The sequence below is a fragment of the Monodelphis domestica genome, chromosome 3, assembly GCF_027887165.1.
Source record: "Monodelphis domestica isolate mMonDom1 chromosome 3, mMonDom1.pri, whole genome shotgun sequence".
NCBI classification, from domain to species: domain Eukaryota; kingdom Metazoa; phylum Chordata; class Mammalia; order Didelphimorphia; family Didelphidae; genus Monodelphis; species Monodelphis domestica.
Window position 1 is genome coordinate 519,287,419 of NC_077229.1, and position 18,481 is coordinate 519,305,899.

An 18,481-nucleotide genomic window follows, 5' to 3' on the forward strand; every position below is an offset into this window, starting at 1 on the left:
GTTAAAATATTTTGGTACGGGTAGTTCCTTTACCTTTTCTTTGATCTTTGGGATACAGACTCAGTAGCAGTATTGCTGGGTCAAAGGGTATACAAATTTACAGCTCTTTGGGCATGGTTCCAAATTGCTCTCCAGAATGGTTGGATCTGTTTATAGCTCAACCAACAGTGTCCCAGTTTTCCCACATCCCCTCCAACATTTATTATTTTCCTTTTCTATCATATTAGTGAATCTGATAGGTGTGAAATAATACCTCAGAGTTGTTTAAATTTGTATCTCTCTAATCAATAGTGATTGTCAATCTGCCAATAGTAATACACTATTGGCAGAACTGTGAATTAATCCAACAATTTTGGAGAGCAATCTGGAATTATGTCCAGAGAACGATAAAACTGTATATCTACTTGGACCCAGCTGGATCTATTTCCCAAGGTGATCAGGGAAAAAGAAAAAGAGCTTATATGTTCAAAAATATTTATAGCAGCCCTCTGTAGTGGTGAAGAACTGAAGATTGAAGGGATATCCATCAATTTGGGAATGGATAAACAAATTATGGTATACACTTGTGATAGAATACTACTGTGCCATAAAAAATAACGAGCAGATTAATTTTGAAAATACATGGAAAGAACTAAATGAGATAATGAAGAATAAACTAAGAAAACACTATATATGTATATATATATATATATATATCCAGCTATAGACTTAATTTTTGAAGTATAACTTGTGAATGTTCACCTCCAGAGAATGAACTGAGAAATGAAAACAGAAAAGACTACATATACATATCTGTTTGCCAGATATGCCTTGTAAGGTGTGGGAAGAGGAAGAAGGGGCTGAGATACCTAGAAATAAATGTTATTAATAAAAAAATTTAATTTAAAAATATTTTTTAAAAAGAACAGGGAAAAAATATAATGAGAGACTCCATGAGAAGTTGGGTCAGGGGACTAAGGGCTCAGCTAAATCAACTCAAGAGATTTTCAATACCTATCCTTGCTGAATTGTGCCTAGTGGTCAGCTATATCAGAAACAACATATATTAGTTAGAGCAAGTAGTTGCTTAGAGGAAAGGAAAGGTACAAAGCATTCTATCAAATAAGTATGCCAATTTAGCACCAGAATTCTGTGGGGTTTTTGTTGTTTTTACATTTTTTTAATTTATTTATTTAAATTAGAATATGTTACATGATTCATGTTTGACAAGCAATTCCACTGGGTTTCACATGTATCATTGTTCAAAGCCTATTCCTATATTATTAATATTTGCAATAGAGTGATCTTTTAAAGTCAATATCCCTAATCATATACCCATCAAACCATGTGATCAATCATATGCTTTTCTTCTGGGTTTCTACTCCCACAGTTCTTTCTCTGGATGTGGATAGAGTTCTTTCTTGTAAGTTCCTCAGCAGAATTCTGAAGTTTAAATATCCCTGGAAGAGCTTTAAGACAGTTCTAAACAACTTCCTCTGACTATAAAGCTTAAAGTTACAAATCAAGAACAGACTATATTTCTGACAGAAAGGGAAAATGAAAGATACGTTTGTGACATGGATCATGACCAGTCAATAACAATCAGCTTCAAGTACTGGAGAGTGAGATAAAGTTATTGCAAATTACAAAAAATTCAAACTGTAAATTATGAACAAGTGTAACAAATACAAATCTGCTCCTATAACAAAAGCCATTCAATCTTCTTGTATGCAGACATTAGGACATGAGTGCTAGCATCTTGATCAATAATTAATAAAATAAAATTAGATAAAACCTAGATCAATTCAACTAAACATAATCCTTGCTCAAGATTTTCATTTATCTATAAATTTAAGACTCCACTTTTAGAGCTCAAAATACCTTTCTCTAAATTTTGGAACTCGTATGCTAAAAGCAGAAGAATTTGAGGACACTGGGTTCTAGACCCCTAATCCTTTTTTGATGACAATTGAAGGGAAATATGACAAAACCTGTGCTGTATGTATACTATAAATAAATTATTTTGGTGAATGAAAGTCAGTTGGTTTTTGCTCTTGTTCCCTGGGCCTAAATGAAACTTAATAAGCACTGCCTGTCTTGAACCCTTGCATAAATTAAGAAGAAGGTGGAAGAGCAATGAGAAAGAGGTGAAAATATCTCCAGTTGAGGAAGGTGAACATTTTTTAAAATACCTATAAACAGGGAGCAGAAACACTGAAAAGGTTTCAACTGTTTTCTCTATATTGAAAAAAAATTAGTCAACATTTTCAACCACTTCACTCAGTCACACCAAAAAGAAAGGGAAATACAGTAAAACCTATACAATAGGAAAAAAATCATGGCTGTGTGAAGTGGGTTTTTTGGAGGGCCTACCATCCCCAGAAATTACTCTAATGAGCAGACAGGAGACTGATACGATGGTGACAGGGAGTGGTATTTATTAGAGGAAAAAGCAGACAGCAGGGAACACTGCTGGATTTTTCTTCAGCCATGTCCATTGGCTTACAAAAAGAATCCTTATTTTATAGGAAATCTATACAATGGTGCTTTGAGTCTCCAACACTTGTGTCTGAGTCGCTGGCTTCTTATCGGCCATATTCCTTACCCCCTTTTTGGTTCCCAGCTTTCTTTGAATCATGAGAGTTTTTCTCAAATTAATACCTTCTCAGTTTTAGTCATAATCAGGAATGGGCAAGGCTAGAGCCACCACGGTCTTTGCAACAGTTTTCTAGATAGGAGTGTTATCCCATGGGAGAGTCTCTTAGTGTATCTCCAAGGCCTCCTCTGTGGACTCTTTGTACAGTAATTTGTACAGTAATTGTACAGTAATTTTCCATTTTCTGAACCCTAGAAAGATGAAGTGCAAGTCAATTGAGAATTAATAACAAAGAAAAGGAAAGGCCTTTGGCCACTTTTAAAGAAGTACTAAAGATCAGAAGGGGCCTGGAAGGGGGAGGGTCTATCCACTTCTGGGAGAGGATGTTATGCAGAGAGAGGCTTCTTTTCTCTCTTCCCAGAAGGGCCCAGCTGAGCTAATCTACATTAGGAGCACTACAGGGATGACGGATCTGAAATGATCACTACTACGATTAGATTAGATTCCTTTCTTCCTTTAAGTCTTGATTCGGACGCTCTCTCCTTCATAAGACCTTCTCTGTGTACCCTCGCCAAAAACGTCCTCTCCTTCCTCAGATTTCCCAGAATGCTCTAAATGTCTCCTTTAGCCTTATAAAATTCAGTTCAACCAACATTAAGTGCCCACTCAGTGCAAGCACAAGACCAGAACCAAAAAGTGCCTGCCCTGTGCTAATCTGTCTAGAAAGACGATGTCGGATTTCCGTTCTTTGCAGCTGGGCTGAGCACAATGTCTTACACATAGAACATGCTTCGTTTCTGCTGAATGATGAAAGTCCACTTTTTTACACAATTTTACACAACCTAAAAGACCACTTACTCATGGTCTAGGTTGTAAACCTTAAAATTTCACAGACTTATGAATGTTAAAAATTTTTTACTCCACATTGAGGAATCCTCCAATTCCCTACTTGAAATAATTCCCTACCAGATAGTGAGAACTCTACTTGAATGTGAAAACGCCTTGCTATGGGAGGATCTCTACCCCATCCCTACTTGGGACTGCTTTAGGGGAGAAAACTCCTTGCTATGGGAGGACCTGATTCCACCCTACTTAAGAATCCTTTAGGGCAGAAAACTCCTTGCTAAACAATGGAAGTACTTGAAAACCATACTTATAAAGGAAAGGAGTTCTTTGAGCCATGCCTATTTTTGGAATTGATACAATGGGATGCTAAGTGCCTATAAAGGTGGGGCAACTGGTAAACTACTTAGACCTAAAAGATGAAAACTTACTCAGAGGTTTTCTCTTAATGAAATTAGTCGACACAGCAGCATTTTTTTTTCTGACTTATGAAAGAGATTAATCTACTCAGCTGTGAATTCAAAATGGGCTGTCTTTTGGAAAACATCTACAGTGATTGGTAGATGGAAGAACTTAGGGGAGGTGACATAGGAGATTTTGCCCTTAAAAATGAGAGCTCAGAGAAGAGCTGGAGGTCATTCTGAAACATTCAGATTGAGGAAGGTCATTCTGAAACATTCAGATTGAGGAGGGTCATTCTGAAACAAAGGACTGATTCTGAAACATTCAGATTGAGGAAGATCATTCTGAAACATTCAGATTGAGGAAGATCATTCTGAAACATTCAGATTGAGGAGGGTCATTCTGAAACATTCAGATTGAGGAGGGTCATTCTGAAACAAAGGACTGATTCTGAAACATTCAGATTGAGGAAGATCATTCTGAAACATTCAGATTGAGGAAGATCATTCTGAAACATTCAGATTGAGGAGGGTCATTCTGAAACATTCAGATTGAGGAGGGTCATTCTGAAACAAAGGACTGATTCTGAAACATTCAGATTGAGGAAGATCATTCTGAAACATTCAGATTGAGGAAGATCATTCTGAAACATTCAGATTGAGGAGGGTCATTCTGAAACATTCAGATTGAGGAGGGTCATTCTGAAACATTCAGATTGAGGAAGGTCATTCTGAAACATTCAGATTGAGGAGGGTCATTCTGAAACATTCAGATTGAGGAGGGTCATTCTGAAACAAAGGACTGATTCTGAAACATTCAGATTGAGGAAGATCATTCTGAAACATTCAGATTGAGGAAGGTCATTCTGAAACATTCAGATTGAGGAGGGTCATTCTGAAACAAAGGACTGATTCTGAAACATTCAGATGGAGGAGGGAGCTGGTGAAAGCAGCTGAGATGATGCTGGCCTGGTGTCACTAGAATCCTTGCTTAGGCAGACCTTGTGGTGAGTGTTAAAAGACTGACTGACTGATCTCTCTCTTAAGACTCAGGTCTAGGCCATGTTGGCTTAAGGCCCTTCATACTTATTTCCTTTTTCTCTCTTTCTCTCTTTTCTTTAATTCCACATTTGTATTAATTAAAATCTCTATAAAACCCAGTTGACTTGGGTATTGAATAATTGGGAATATTTCCCTGGTGACCACCTTATATTTGATTTAAAAACCAAGACACTGTAGTGAAACATATTTTCTGTGGTCAAATTTACTCACCCACTCTAATATCTATCACAATTTATATCTTCCACCATCTTAATCACTACAGTTTAAGACCTCAACCATTTTAAATCTAACAAGGTAAAGAGGGATTTAAACGTAGTCTATGGAGATTCTTCAAATGATAAACAGAAACTCACCATTAGATCATTTACATATCCGGGTCAAAATCAGATGCATGCAACCCTGCATCAAGGAAATGGACCATCCACATTTATTAGACACAACACCAAATTCCATACCGTCTTGGCCAGGGCGGATGCCTTGGTAAATAACTTAACTAAAAAATACCAGAGGAGAGGGCTTCTACTTCACATTTCCTTTGCCACTCCACACATGTGACCATACTTCCAAGATGCATTTGTAAAATTATATTTTTAAAGTATAACAGTATTTAAAAGCTTTCACAGGGGGCAGCTGGGTAGCTCAGTGGACTGAGAGCCAAACCTAGAGATGGGAGGTCCTGGGTTCAAATCTGACCTCAGACACTTCTCAGCTGTGTGACCCTGGACAAGTCACTGAACCCCCATTGCCTAGCCCTTACCACTCTTGTGCCTTGGAACCAATACACAGTATTGATTCCAAGGTGGAAGGTGAGGGTTAAAAAAAAAAAGTTTGCACAAAATTCTATTTTCTTTTGGCATGAAAAATGGATGAAGCTGTAGTCTTAATTAACTTAAATAATTCAAAAAACAGCTTTGGTTTTTCTTCCCTTTCCTCTATTCTAGCTCGCACCTACATGTTTTTATTATAAAAGACTCAGCCCACATAACCATTTTTTTTTCAAATAAACACATATATGAAAAATCTGTGGTCACGTATTATACTAATATTTTTCTGGGATTAAACATACAAACTGACAGTTATTTTGAAAGTTCTGCTTCTTTTCTGAATCTTTATGGCTTATATACATACAGCAGAAAATGAGCTCATCAAGCAATTCTGAGATTCTCAGCAAAGAAACAAAATGCTGCATAAATCACCACTTATTTTTTTTCATGAACTCTCTTTTAAACCCTGATAATTAGGCTTCAGCCCCATCACTTTACTGACTTTGCTCTCTCATGATTATCAATGACCTCTTAATTGGCATATCCAATGACCTTTTCTTAATCCTCATTCTCCTTGATGTCTTGGCAAAAAAAACCAATAACAACACATCTACTCACACTTTACAAAAATTTTCTTATCCCTTGATTTCTACTTTGTCTATTATCCTTGTTTCCTCACCTCTCAATCAGCTATCTTCTTTCTTCTTTGTTGGTCCCACTCCTCCTCATTTCCTAAATGTGGATGGAGGTGGAACTCCAAGGTTCAGCTCCTGATCTCTCTTCTAAAGTCTCCCCCTCCAGAAGGCTAATGCTACATACCTAAACAGTCCAACTGCCAACTTCGAGGTCTGTGCTTCTTAAATGTCTCCTGGATTTGTCTACTTCAAAATCCATCAACCCCTAAAACTCATCTGAAATTACTCTCATCATTTTTTCCAAAATTTGTTCCTGATCGCTCTCTCTCTCTCTCTCTCTCTCTCTCTGTCTCTGTCTCTGTCTCTCTCTCTGTCTCTCTCTCTCTGTCTCTCTCTGTCTCTGTCTCTCTCCCTCTCTCTCTCTGTCTCTCTCTGTCTCTCTCTCTGTCTCTCTCTCTGTCTCTCTCTGTCTCTCTCCCTCTCTCTCTGTCTCTCTCTGTCACTCTGTCTCTCTCTCTCTCTCCCTCTCTCTCTCCCTCTCTCTCTGTCTCTCTGTCTCTCTCTCTCCATCTCTCTCTGTCTCTCTGTTTCTCTCTGTCTGTCTCTGTCTGTCTCTCTGTCTCTCTGTCTCTCTCTCTCTCCCTCTCTCTGTCTCTCTCTCTGTCTCTCTCTGTCTGTCTCTCTCCCCCTCTCTCTGTCTCTCTGTCTCCCTCTCTCTCTGTCTCTCTCTCTGTCTCTCCCTCTCTCTTTCGCTCTGTCTCTCTCTCTCTCCCTCTCTCTCTCCCTCTCTCTCTGTCTCTCTCTGTCTCTCTGTCTCTCTCTCTCCATCTCTCTCTGTCTCTCTGTTTCTCTCTGTCTGTCTCTGTCTGTCTCTCTGTCTCTCTGTCTCTCTCTCTCTCTCTCTCTCTCTCTCGTGAATGGTATTTTCTCAGTAACATCAGCTAAAAATCTTACATGTGTGAAAATTAAATTTTGATCCTATATTTTCTGCAATCTTGTTTTGTATTAGATCTAAAAACTCATGCCACTTCTCTGTCTCTAAATGAAGCTCATACAGACAAAAAGTTCAGTCTCAGGTCAGATGTTCGGTCTTCCAATCGATCACTTTTAATGAAAGGCATACTCTGAGCTAAGTTTAAAGTTCAATACCCTCACAAAACACTTTAATTCTAAGGGAATTGTTATCACAGCATTGCCTGCACATCACTTTGTGCTAAGGAAGTGCTTGTTATCCCTCATAATTTCAGCTCCTCAGAAATTCCATGGCATCCATTTGCTCTCCTCCAGAGCAGAGCTGACTGTCCCATCTTAGCTTCATCCTTGCAGATTAAAAAGAGAGTCGTCCAATTCCCAGGCACCAGCAGACTCCTGATCCACTATCAATAGCCTGGGGATGCAGCTGGGTTCCATAAATCCATAAAGCATTCCTCTAAGACAGAGACACAGTCTCATTTGTGTGTAAGCCTACTTTCCTTAATGCCCACCATGATGCTACCAACCCAATAACTAATTGTATTATTTTCTTTTGTATCCTGTTCTGTTCTTTGTTATAGGTTTATAAAAAGAAGTTGCAGCTTAATTTTGGGATCTTTGGCTCAAAACTGAGGCAGCCTTTTACCCATTCTATTCTCGGGTTAAAAAAATGCTATATTGCTTGGGAAAAAATATGCCTTAGTCTATCCTTGTTGAATTTCACACACAACACACATAAATCTTTGACTCTTTCTTCTCCTTCACCCCAATACCCAATTAGTTAACCAATCTTTTGGATTTGTCCTCATATCTTTTCCTTCTTTTCTTTCTTTTTTTTAAACCCTTACCTTCCGTCTTAGAATCAAGACTAATTATTCGCTCCAAGGCAGAAGAGTGCTAAGGGCGAGGCAATTGGAGTTAAGGGACTTGCCCAGGGTCACAAAGCTGGGAAGTGTCTGAGGTTTGTAAGGATTGAAGAGACCATAATAGGTTCCTGCAGTCTGATGGACAGACTATCTTGGGGGCAGGGAAGAGTCAGCTGAGGATTCTGGGAAAGAGAACTGAGAGCTGAGAGAGTTATGAGCAAGGATTTCACTTCCAGCTTTGGCAAAAGCAATGGTCTCCAACTCAAATGGCCTGTTGTGTTTTTCTTATTGTTGTTGGTGTTGGTGCTTATGCATCTGGTCATTGAAGGCTTTATAACATCCCCCCTAGGGTTCTTCTCCAGTATTATTTTGGGAAAGGAGGAGTGGGCTGGTCTGGGAGCCCTCTTTAATACAAGGCTTTAGGAGAAGTTCTTTGCTCTGTTCTCCAATCAGAGAGGTAGTAGGTAATGACTAAAGAGCTTTGAGCAATAGGGGGCAGCTGAGTGGCTCCGTGGATAGAGAGTCAGGTCCTGAGAAAGAAGGTCCTGGGTTCAAATGTGACCTCAGACACTTCCCAGCTATGTGACCCTGGGCAAGTCACTTGACCCCCATGGCCTAGCCCTTACTGCTCTTCTGCCTTAGAACCCATACACAGTATTGACTCCAAGATGGAAGGTCAGGGTTTAAAAAAAATTTTTTAAGTAAATTAAAAAAAGAAAAAAAGAACTGCCACCCTCTCCCTCTCTTGGTACAACTAAAGAGTTTGATGACTACATCACAGAAGCGTGTCTCCTATGGAGCACACAGAATATAGGATTATCATAGGCAAGGAGAGAAAAGGGAACAGGAATACAGAGGCAGGCTCAAGAAGAAGAAAATCAATGCATATTGGCAGAGTGGCTACAAATCCAAGGAACTGATCATTTGTTTCCTCCTACACTTCTAGAAATGTCACCTAGTCGCTATGGCAACCAACAAGTCCACACACCTGACAGCGAGGCCCTCCACCTTGGAGATGGTGTATCAGGCATGTGCCAGTTAGGAAATTCATGCCTGGATCCTCTGTCAGTCCATTAGGTCTCGCCACTGTTTCTCTCTCTTACACCCAGGAAATAACTCTTTCCTCACCAGGATCAAGGAACCAGAATCTCAGAACTAGAAGCGACACAGAGATGGCCTAGTAGTAACCACCACAGCTGGCCAAGTGCACTCTCTGTCTGCTCAAGCTCCTCTTCGTGGATCCGGAATCCCCAGGGTTCTGGGATATCCAGATGTTCCGGGACCCTGAATTTTCCTACACCAATGGGCTAATCGTGTCATGGAAGCCTTTATCCGAGTCACGCAGCCAAACCCTGATCTCTAGAGCGGCCCACTAGGGACTTTCCTCTGAACGGACACGCTTGATCCAGACTCTCCCTAACAAGTGCTTGGCTGCTTTATTTTGTCAACACCTCAAGCGAGGAAGCACTCAGGACCTCTCAAAGAAGGCCATTCCACTTTCTAATAACTCTGGTTGTTAGGAAGGTTTTCCTTTTGTTGAATTTAAATCTGCCTTTAAATAGTTTCTTCCGGTTCGTTCTATCCTTTGGACCCAGAGTAAGTCGAATCTCTCTTCCACATCTCAGTCTTCCAAATGTTTGAAAGCAGCTACCGGGTCCTCCCTCAGTTTTCACTTTTCTAGCCTAAATGTTCCAATTATTTTATTTTCTGGCTTTCCCCTTTGGGGTGGGAATGTTTCTTTTTTTTATCATAGACTCAGTAAACATCAACAGACGATATGACCATTTTCCTACAAAAAGCACCAGAAAGAAGGGAATGCGTATGGAAACATGGATCTCCACGCAGTACATATTGTAAAAAGTAGACTTGATTACAGGACTACAACCCCCACAAGCCTTTGCTCCACTTCCCCCAAATGCTTTGTAATCTCACGGGAATTCTGAGGTGGGCCCAGATGGAGGAAGGATTGAAGCTTTGGCAAAGGTTTTGGGGCTCCCTTGGACTTCCGTTTGGGGCAGATGTGGCTCTCTCTATAATGTAGGCGAGGTTGTGTCTGGGCCTCTCTGTGGCCTGGACACGTGTTTTCTTATCCTGTGTTTTCTTTAATCCTTAACTTTTAATAAACCGCTAAAAACATAATACTCCTTGCAGAGAGAAACCAGTTTCTACCTGCCTCCGTCTCCCCATCTCCCCTAAACTTTAAGGGTTACGATAGACTTGGGGCTATGGCATACGTGTCAGACTTAATGAGGCAGTACCAACACTGCCCTCCCGTGTCCCCTCCTGAACTTCTGTCGTCCTTAAGAGATTCGCTTACTTCTCTTCTTTTATTATCCCAAAGTACCTCTCACCACTCCTGCCTCGGCACACCGTGCCCAGGATCAGGGCGGTGGAGAGGCCGAGCCCTCGGAGCCTCTGCTCATCGGGGCGTTGGTCCCTCAGCGTCCTGGCTGCGTCTGAGCCTCTCCATCCGGAGCCCTCCTAGCGATCCCCCGGCGGTACGGCAAGCAAGGGAGAGACGCAGGGGTGGGTGGGTGACCCACATTCTCTCAGTAATCTATTCTAGTGTCACCTTGTATTGGGGGTTCCAGAGGGGACCTACGCATTGTGTCTGCTCTCGCGACCATCAGGACTGATAAGAGTACACAAACAGCAGGAAGAAATGGCAAGAGCATTAGTGCTGAAGCCAGAGGACCTGGGTTCAAATCCTGCCTTTGATACTTTGAGTTAACTTGGGCCTTAGTTTCCTCAGCTGTAAAATTAAAGGGTTGGACTTAGGTGGCCTCTGAAGTTTCCTCCAGACCTAAATCTATGATCTATGAATGTAAAGTATTAAGTCTTGTACTTAGGGGAATCTCATAGACTGAAGTCAAAGCAATAGTCCACCAAATGACTGCCAGAATCTCCGTCTTTAAGAATGTTCAGCAACAAATGTTTATACATTTATGACGCTGACCAGCAGGCTTCTCCTCAGGAATGATTAAGTGCCAGCTGTGCAAAGCATTGCACTAATGAAAGGAAACCAAAAAGGAAACAGTGCCTGCCCTCCAAAGCTTTATTTTCTACTGGCAAAGGTATAGATGAAGGAAAAGGAACGTTATTGTCCTTCGGGTATTGCTATTTTCGCTGGTTATTCTTTTTTCTTTTCTCGTTTGTATTCTAGAAAAGAGACAAGGGAAAGCCATGAAGGAAAACAGATTTGGGAAAAGTACTTGGAATTGCTGGAAAGAAATGGGGACAGTCCTATTAAAAAGTAAGCTGCGGGGGGCAGGCCTGAGCAGTCTACTTTGGCGCAGACTCCACCCCTTGAGCGGTTTAGGCCCAGGCAGCTCTTCAAAAGAATACAAGACAGAGGAAACTACGGGGTGCCAAACAACATATGAGTGCAATGCAGGAGCCATGGCTGTCGCAGGGCGGATAGAAATCAGCACAACGCCGAGGCTGTAACTGAGCGAATCACTCAGGCTCTCACGTTTAGTTCCCAAGACGGTGCCCCCACTGGTACAGAGTTTTCTCATCAAGGAAGCTGCTGTACCAAGTAAATCCCAAGCCACGTCCCGGAGGTGATAGAAAACTATTACGCTATAAGACATCATTTCAGACCATCCCGGAAAGACTCATAATATATGCTGATGAAAAGTGACATAAGAAGAATCCAGGGAGCACTTGGTAGAAATCACAAGAGTGGGCAGAAAAACAACTAGGAAAGACTTAAGATCAACGCATGATTCCAGAGCATCAATGATGAAACATGCTCCCTGCCTCCTGACAAGACGGGGGGAATTTAAAACATCCTCAAACTGAACAATTCCATCCACACAAGAGAACACAATATTGTAAATAAAACCAGAAATATATATTTCATACCTCTTGCCTTTTATAAAAAAGTTTTCCATAAATTTCACACATTACTTTCAAAACTGCCCTATTTCATTTGGGCTTCCTTCTGCTCCCTTCTGTTCTCTTCTGTGCATTTTTAAAGACATTTCAATAATCCTCTTTTTATTGGTAATCACTATTACTAACTTCCTTTCTCCCTCCAGGACCTCATCCTCTATGAAAAAATAGGCAGAACAGGCAGAGAATCTTGTCACAAATAAGCCAAGTCAAGGAGAATAAATCCAGGAAGTGCTCATGTCCAACATGTCATGTCTCTGGGCCTTGAGTCCATCTATCAGGAGGTGAACAAGGTACTTTGTCATAGGGCTTCCTTAGACAGGACGGATTGGGTCACTGCATTGATCAGAATTCTTAAGTCTTTCACATAGTTACTGCCTGTGTATAAGTTGTTCTGTTTCCTTCTCCTGTGGGGCTCTGATGTGCATGAACTGACTTTCTATACCTTCTCATTTTCTTGATCATTATTCAGTCTGATACAGACTTGTTTTTTCTGCAGCAGATGAGGAGGAGCTGGACAGCCTTCCTCTATTCAGGAGGCTAGTGTGTCTGACATTTGCTCTTCAGCCATTTCATTACAGTCCTATGAAGTTGTTCGTTCTTACTGGATCATCCATCTAGAGCTGTACGGCATCTCCAAGGCCAGTTAGTCCGGTGCCCTCGGTCCACAGATAATGATGCTGTGGCCTAGATGGCCTGCCCAAGGTCATTAAGTAGAATTTGAACTCCACAGTTAAGTATGTTTTCACTGGGTCACACTTTCCCGCAGCAAAAATCCTTAGGTCCCAATAGAAGAGAGGAAATACCAATTTGGAGAGTTGAAACCATGAACACCTATCAATTAGACTCTTTTTTTCCTAATAAAAAATGTTTTTCTCTAACAACTCATTTTACCAAATTGCCAGTTGCAATTTGTATGAAAGTTTGAATATATCTTAATCTAGTCTTAGAAAACAATAAGTAATGCTAATAATTCAAAACAACTATATTTCATGCTACTAAGGCACAAAAGATAAAGCACTGGACCTGGAGTCCAGAAGACCTGAGTTCAAATTCTGACTTTGACATTTACTAGCTGGGTGACCCTGAACAAATCACTTTTTAAAAACCTGCTGTTGGACTCAGTTTCCTAAATTGTAAAACAGAGATAGCACCTACCTCCAGAGTTGTGAGGAATAAATGAGACAATAATTGGAAAGCACCTGGCACAGAGTAAGCACTATATAAATATTATCTATTACTTACATGACAGAGGAACAACTGAGAATACATAAGTGTCTCTTCTGGATGAAAGGCAGGTGATGCTGAGCATTATTTTTTTTAAACCCTTATATTCCATCTTGGAATCAACACTGGATATTGGTTCCAAGGCAGAAGAGTGGTAAGGGCTAGGTAGGCAATGGGGGTTAAGTGACTTGCCCAGGGTCACACAGCTGGGAAGCATCTGAGGCCACATTTGAACCCAGGACCTCCCATCTCTAGGCCTGGCTCTCAATCCACTGAGCTACCCAGCTGCCCCCTACTGAGCATTATTTTGATAAACAATGTGATATACGTAATTCTCGGGGGGGGGGGGGGGGGGACCTTATAAATGAAATGTAGTCAGTTTTCTAAAGTTAACATATCCTGAAAGATAAGCAGATTTGGAATCAGAGGACCTGGATTCAAATCACAAATGTGTTCTTTTCAACTTCCTGTATGACTTTGAACAAATCCATTATCCTGGGTTTAAGTTTCCTCATTTATAAAATGAAGGTGTTGGATTAGATGACTCTTAAAAGTTCCTTACAGCTCAAAATCCTTAGTTTTATTAAATAATTTTCCTCTTCTTCTAAAACTATTTTTACAATAATTTTCTAATCAGAAAAATGTGTATTTTTCCCAATCTTTTGACCCATCCAATTGTATTGTTATAAATATTATATAGGTTGACAGAATTAATTTGTCATCAGAACTAGTAAATAATAAAATGAATAGCAAGAGATAACTAGCTTTAAATATTGCCTTTCCAAAATCAAATCGCAACTAAAATGATCCTTTAAAAATAAATTTTGATGTTTTTACATGAGTGAACATGTAAAATCTATATCAGAATGCTTATCATCACAGCAGGGGAGGGGGGGAGAATTTGAAACTCAAAAAAGCTTTTTTAATATTGGAAACTTTTTACATGTAATTGGGGGAAAATAGAATGAAATTTTAAAATGTTTCGATTTTGTAATTTAAAAATTACATTCTTCATGTCATTCCCCAATTGACAAATGGTTAAAGGATAGGAAAAAGCAATTTTCAGATGAGGAAATTAAAGTAATCAATAATTGCTGGGAGCCATCAGGCCACAACACCTTGACAAAGTCACGCATGGTAGCTAAGGAGGCCACAGAGTGGCCCTTGGCAAGATGTGATTGCCCACTCAGTCCCCCTTGCATGACCTCTCTCATCAATGTCCCTTACCTATGGAATTGACATGATTATTATTCCCCCTAGTCTCAGAAGGAATAATGCAAGAGCAAAATACCTGTACCCTAATTCCTCAAAACATCACCAAAAGATCAGACCCTCAAATCCAATCCCAAAAGACTATCATGGGTTAACTTTTACTTAGGTACATAATTCCCAGTAAAACCACAGCTACACACCAAGCCCAGAACTTTCCCACTCATAGAAACTTATTCTCATGAAGCCAACACCCAAATCAATCATAAATGCCCATACAAAATGTACAGGTACACTAAGCTTCAATATGCCTCAGTGACTCAATTTCACAAACCAGTAACTCAGAAACTCCCTAGTAAACCCTGAAAAATGACCAGTCTAATATTAAATCTGAATTGTGTTCCCAGTACCCCTCAACCTCAATGATATGATTGTTGAATTGTCTTTTAAGAACTTTTGATTATTTCTTTTTATTAAAAGCAATAAGTAATTTTCCTTGATTGTTTGTAAGCTCAAAGCTTTTCACAGGGTAATGAGAAAATTAAGTCACCTGTGACGAAATCATCAATCTTATGTGAAACCTTTATACTGTCAAGAATCTGTAATCACAATACAAGAATAGAGAATGTTAATCAAGTGATTTGTTAAAAGTTAGTGTATCACTTTTCCAAATATCTCTATTTGGACATGTGTGTTGGGTAATGTATCTGTGTGCCAAGAAAATGGGTATAAAAATAAACATCAAGCCTGGGGATGGCAGAGCAGCTATCAGATGCAAAGCATTCCCATGGCCATAAAGATACAGCTGTCTTCCATTTGTTATTTTCTTGACTGATCATTCACCACCTGTTGAGAACCCCTGGTTCTCAACCTCCAGAGTGAGGCTGGACCTTGACCATGACAATAATCACCTTACAAAAAAATGTTCTAAATCACTCTTGATCAGAGAAATGTAAATTAAGACAACTCTAAGGTACCACCTCACACTTATCAGATTGGCCAATATGACAGTAAAGTGATAAGTATTGAAAGGGACATGGCAAAATTGGGATATTTAATGCACTGTTGGTGGAGTTTTGAACTGATCCAACCATTTTGGAGGGCAATTTGGAACTATGCCCAAAAGGCTATAAAACTGTGCATACTCTTTGATCCTGTAAGGATTTGGAGAGGGGAGAGGGGAGAAGGGAGAGAGAGGGAGAGAGAGAGAGAGAGAGAGAGAGAGAGAGAGAGAGAGAGAGAGAGAGAGAGAGAGAGAGAGAGAGAGAGAGAGAGAGAGAGAGAGAGAGAGAGAGAGAGAGAGAAAGGGAGGGAAGGAGAGAGGGAGGGAAGGAGAGAAGGAGAGGGAGAGAGGGAGGGAGAGAGGAAGGGAGGGAGAGAAGGAGAGAGGGAGAAAGGGAGAGGGAGAGGGGGAGGAGAGGGAGGGAGGGAAGAAGGAAGGAAGGAAGGAAGGAAGGAAGGAAGGAAGGAAGGAAGGAAGGAAGGAAGGAAGGAAGGAAGGAGGGAGGGAGGAAAGAAAAAGAAAGAAAGAAAGAAAGAAAGAAAGAAAGAAAGAAAGAAAGAAAGAAAGAAAGAAAGAAAGAAAGAAAGAAAGAAAGAAAGAAAGAAAGAAAGAAAGAAAGAAAGAAAGAAAGAAGAAGGAAGGAAGGAAGGAAGGAAGGAAGGAAGGAAGGAAGGAAGGAAGGAAGGAAGGAAGGAAGGAAGGAAGGAAGGAAGGAAGGAAAGAAAGGAAAGAAAGGAAGATCTACCTGAACTGAACTGATGCAGAGTGAAATAAGCAGAACTAGGAGAACATTGTACACTGTGAGAGCAATAATGGATGATGATCAACTGTGAAAGACATAGCAGTTCTCAGCAATAAAATTACCCAGGACAACTTGGAAGAACATATGACAAGAAATGCTATCCACCTCCAGAGAAAGAACTATTGGAGCTGGAATGCAGATCAAATCATTCTATTTTTCACAGTGGTTTATTTATGGTTTTACTTGAGTATTCTCTCACAACAATGATCAGTATGGAAGTGTGTTTTGCATAATACATATGTAAACCAGAGCAAATTGTTTACCATCTCCAAGATAGAGGGAGGGAAGTGAGAGAGGTAGACAATCTGGATCTTATAATTTCAGAAGACATATGTTGAAAACTATAACATGTAATTGGGAAGATAAAATATTTTTTAATAAATGAAAAAATTACATTCTGATAGTATTTATTCTGTTCACACAAGTTGTTGCCTGATTGGACTAGCCTACACACTCTGATTTTTAGGGAATAAAAAAATTAATTTCCTTTTTAAACTCCTTTGCCTTGATATTCATTACCAGCAGGTGGTGGCAGAGTATCATTTTTGTGTGTTTAGCATTATCAACTAAAACCAACAAAAAATAATCAAATATTATATAAAGGTGATAAACCTGCTGAATGAATCATCCAAATACAAACCAGGGTTCCTTTACATGTACAGTTCTTCATTTTAAAAAATATAATTTTGTTTAGTAACTTGTTAAGAAGCAACTAAGTAAAAAAATTGTTAACTATCTAGGCTTGGCTCTTCAAAAAAGTTACAAAGATTCTAAAAAACAAAGAAGGAATATGAACTGACCATTTGACTACAAATTCACCTTATTTAAAAAAAAAAAAAAGCCCTGACAGAGTGAAGAAATGGCTGGATTTGGAGTCAGAAATTTGTGTTAAATTATTTTGACACTTCCTAGATGTGAGACCCTAGAGAAATAATTTTACCTTCTACACCTTAGTAGATACATTAGAAATATTGGAATATATTACACATATACTATAGATGTATTTAACAGACATTTCTATCTATGGAATAGAAATGATGGTAATGTAGGACCCAATCTCATGAACTTTTGTGAGACTCAAATTCACACAATGCAGTTTTATTATGGTTGGAAAGACCATTTCATTGAACTCAAATACCTGCTTTTGAAACATTAAATTGCCAAATTAAATATTTCAAATGCTTGTTGAATAATGTATGTCAAGTGCTTCATAAACCTGACATCCTTCTAAAATATCAGTTACTATTTCATGACATCATCCTTGGGTAATTAGTGTTTTTAAGAAGCCCTCAGGCTCATCTCCATACACCAAACTCATAATGACATTCCACTATGAGTAGGCAAAGAAGTTCCTGTCTCTTTCTCTCTCTCCCTTCTGTTTCTCTCTCTCTCCTTTTCTGTCTCAGTCTCTGTCCCCAACCCCGTAATCCCCAAAGTAGGAGGCAAGACATTAAAACCAGAATCCTACCTCATGTACTTAATAGCTGTTTGATCCAAAGGAAATTCCCTTTACTTCTCAGAGTCACAAATTGCCACCTATATAATGGAGATAATAATAAATGTGCCCCCTATTGAACAGGGTTGTCATCAGAAAAATGCCTTGCAAATCTTAAAATACTACATAAATGAGTTATCATTATTATCAGGATGAGTCCTTGGTCATGGATACAACTCACAATTATTATATTGTTTCTGTGGGAAATATTTTCAATCAATAAGGATTTATTGTGCTACCTATGCATTAACATGAGAACTCCCTGAACATTTTAAATAAATGACTACAGGATCACAGAACAAGAGCTGAAAAGGACCTTAGAGGCCAAGCAACATAAACTGTATTTTAATCTGCCTTTTTTCACTGTTTACCTGTTTTATTAGAGTAAGTTCTCTGGCATTTCTTTTCTACTTGTTATTCCACTGTTGCTATATTTAGCTATAAAATAGTCATACGGCTTAATTCACACTAACAGAATTTTTGGCTTCGTTTCCTTTAGACTGGCTTGTCCCTTATACTGGTTAGAAGCTTTTGTCAGTTTCCAGTACTCTCAGCCCACAGACAATAACTCAGAAAGAGCTTACAAGGGACCTTTTGATAGTACTTAGAGAGGAACAGAAATTTTGGAAAAATTAGATGTAATGGATCTTTGGAGAAAACTGAATGAGAATTAAAAGGAATATACATTTTCTCGGTGGTACATAGGACCTACATAAAAACTGACTATGTA

The 18,481-nt window shown here is 39.5% G+C and overlaps 1 protein-coding gene across 8 annotated transcripts in view; it reads right to left on the reverse strand.

Annotated features, from left to right (window-relative positions):
* PARP8 (poly(ADP-ribose) polymerase family member 8) overlaps positions 1-18,481 on the reverse strand; it is a 454,001-nt gene that overhangs the window by 414,119 nt on the left and 21,401 nt on the right. Inside the window, exon 1 of one of the 8 annotated variants that reach the window (XM_056824930.1) lies at positions 10,436-12,995. The exons of 6 other annotated variants lie outside the window; for them this stretch is intronic. The gene's annotated coding sequence lies outside the window, so the exon portion shown is untranslated. Of the gene's footprint in view, positions 1-2,640; positions 2,804-10,435; positions 12,996-18,481 lie in introns of those variants that run through there. One more of the 8 variants, XM_056824931.1, reaches the window with a different exon arrangement.